This window comes from Vigna umbellata, chromosome 1 (genome assembly GCF_029865625.1).
Source record: "Vigna umbellata cultivar VRB3 chromosome 1, Vumbellata_1.0, whole genome shotgun sequence".
Taxonomy (NCBI): domain Eukaryota; kingdom Viridiplantae; phylum Streptophyta; class Magnoliopsida; order Fabales; family Fabaceae; genus Vigna; species Vigna umbellata.
In genome coordinates, this window is record NC_142165.1 from 54,353,337 (window position 1) to 54,356,241 (window position 2,905).

The 2,905-nt window shown below is 38.2% G+C and overlaps 1 pseudogene; it reads left to right on the top strand.

Annotated features, from left to right (window-relative positions):
• Positions 1 to 593: 593 nt before the first annotated feature.
• Positions 594 to 2,550, top strand: LOC124844898 (L-type lectin-domain containing receptor kinase IX.1 pseudogene; annotated as a pseudogene).
• The last annotated feature ends 355 nt before the right edge of the window (positions 2,551 to 2,905 follow it).

Sequence of the window (2,905 nt, forward strand, 5' to 3'; positions counted from 1 at the left end):
TAGAATTTGAATAATTTAATACGGCATAACCTCTGCAACTAAACATATTATCTCATGGATATATTGATTTCATTTCCTTTTCATATTTTTCTATCATTGTTCTGTGGAGAACTTTCCATCCATCGATCCTAATAATTGAAAGAGTTAAAATGGAGTGTTCTTCCTTTGATGGTCAAGACACCAAATTAACAAATTCCCACAATGCCGGCCAAATTTGATTCGTACACTAAGTTTCAAGAATGAAGACCATCCTACATTCTCAAAATCAACACAAAACAAAGGATAGAAATTATAAGATACAGAAATTTCGGCTTTCGTGATCCTGTATGGAATTTTCAGACTAAGTCACAACTCACGTCTATCACCATCGACAAAAAACATTGTACTCATCGCTAATCTATATGGCAAGGTAGGCCATGACAGAACTTGATGGAATTAAGACAACTATATAATCTAGAATAAGACTTTGGAATTCAATTAAATAAGCAAAAATACAATCATGCATAAAAACATAAAACTCAATATATATGTAAATCTTCCATACATGAAAGTGTTCCAACACAAAACATTGAACTAGCATTCCTCGCTTATAGATGGCTTGGTGGCATAAGACTGTTCATAATCCAATTCTTTTTTGTCATGCAATGAGAACAATTTTCATCCTTCAAATACTCCCTCTTGCAAACTCACTATCATTTGACTACCCCAACTTTAAGAATGGTGATGTAAAATGGGAAGGGGATGCTTCTGTTCTGAAAGGAGCTATTCAAGTCACTTCCAACACCATAGAACAAAACAACAATTACAGTGTTGGGAGAGTCACGAGTTTTGAACAGATGGTCCTCTGGGATACGAAGTCTAGAAAGCTTGCTGATTTCAGTACTAAATTTTCCTTTGTTATCTTTTCAGAAAAGAGATACTATGGAGATGGAATGGCCTTCTTCCTTGCTGACCCTAATCTCCCACTTCTAAAGGATATTAAAGAAGGAGGTGGTCTTGGACTTGTGGATGGCGACCAAGTATTGAATTCAACTCAACACCCGTTTGTAGCAGTGGAGTTTGACACCTTCCACAACGAATTATGGGACCCTTCGGGTGAATTTCAACTCTATGAAGTCCAACATAACTAAGTCATGGTTGACAGATATTCAAATTTGGAATGTTTATAATTGCAGCATTAAGTACAATTCAAGTACTCTAAATTTGAGCGTTTCATTCACAATGTACAATGATAGTAAACCAGTTGAAGAATACATTTCATACAAGGTTGATTTGAGAGATCACTTACCGGGGAGGGTTGTTCTTGGTTTTGCTGCCGCAACAGGAAGATTGTATGAGGTGCATACATTGAGATCATGGTCATTTAGTTCAAGTCTACAAAGCGATGACAAAATCCCACCAGATTCCAGTCTTATTGATTCTAAAAAAGGAAAGAAAATAGGATTGTGGGTAGGGCTTGGAATTGGTCTTGGCTTGGCTTTGAGTTTGTCAGGGTTGGTTTTTACTTTATTGTGGAAGAGGAATAGAGATAGAAAACAAATTTTAGTTTTTGATGATGAATTCCCAAAGGGCACTGGGCCTAAGAGCTTCTCCTATAATGAGCTAGCAAGTGCTACAAACAAATTTGCTGAGTCTGAGAAGCTGGGGCAAGGTGGTTTTGGTGCTGTGTATAAAGGTTATTTGAAAGACATGAAGTCCTATGCTGCTATCAAGAGAATATCAAGAGATTCTAAACAGGGAATGAAGGAGTATGTGACAGAAGTGAAGGTAATAAGCCAACTGAGACATAGGAATTTAGTACAACTCATTGGTTGGTGTCATGAGAAGAATGACTTTGTCCTCGTATACGAGTTCATGCCAAATGGAAGCTTAGACTCCCACCTTTATGGAGTGAAAAGCTTCTTAACTTGGAGAGTGAGGTATAATATAGCTTTGGACTTGGCTTCAGCATTGCTTTACCTACAAGAAGAGTGGGAGCAGTGTGTGATTCACAGAGATATTAAATCAAGCAACATTATGTTGGATTCAAGTTTCAATGCTAAGCTTGGTGATTTTGGTTTGGCTAGGCTGGTGGACCATGAGAAAGGGTCACAAACCACACATATAGCAGGGACCAGGGGCTATATTGCACCTGAATATTTCAGTTCAGGAAAGGCTACTAAGGAATCTGATATTTACAGCTTTGGGGTTGTGTTGTTGGAGATAGCTTGTGGAAGAAAATGTGTTGAGCTAAAAGCTGAGGAGGGTGAAATAACTTTAGTTGAGTGGGTTTGGAAGCTCTATGGATTGGGGAGGTCACTTGAAGCAGTTGACCCAAAGTTACGTGGAGAATTTGATGAGAAACAAATGATCGGTTTAGTGGTTGTTGGCCTTTGGTGTGTTCATCCAGATTACTCATTCAGGCCCTCTATAAGGCAAGTGATTCAGGTCCTTAAATTTGATTCTCCTTTACCTCTTCTCCCAGAAATGATGCCTGTGCCAACATATCTTCCTCCAACAATAAAAGCACTTTTTTCTTCAGTTTCTTCTTTCTTTTGGGAAACAAGTTAGTCATAGAGATAGGCACAATGTAATAATCACCAGAAAATTTTGATGTATACTATATAGTAACGTTTCAGTAATGAACTCTATACCCTGTATCAATTTGAAGTGATCATGTACAAATGCATCAAACTTGTGCACCTATCTATTACAACCATGTTTTGTTCTGTCCTTTTAACTAGACCTGTCAATTTGGCCCTTCTTACATGGTTTGGCCCTAACCCACGTGGGTTGTGGACAGAAAAATCCACAGGGCCAAAAAGTTTCTCGTAGAAAAAGCTCACGGGGCCAAGATATCTTCAAAAGCCCTGTGGGCCAGGGCCAGCCCATGGGCCTTTTTTTTAGAAAAAATGTTCATTTTGAA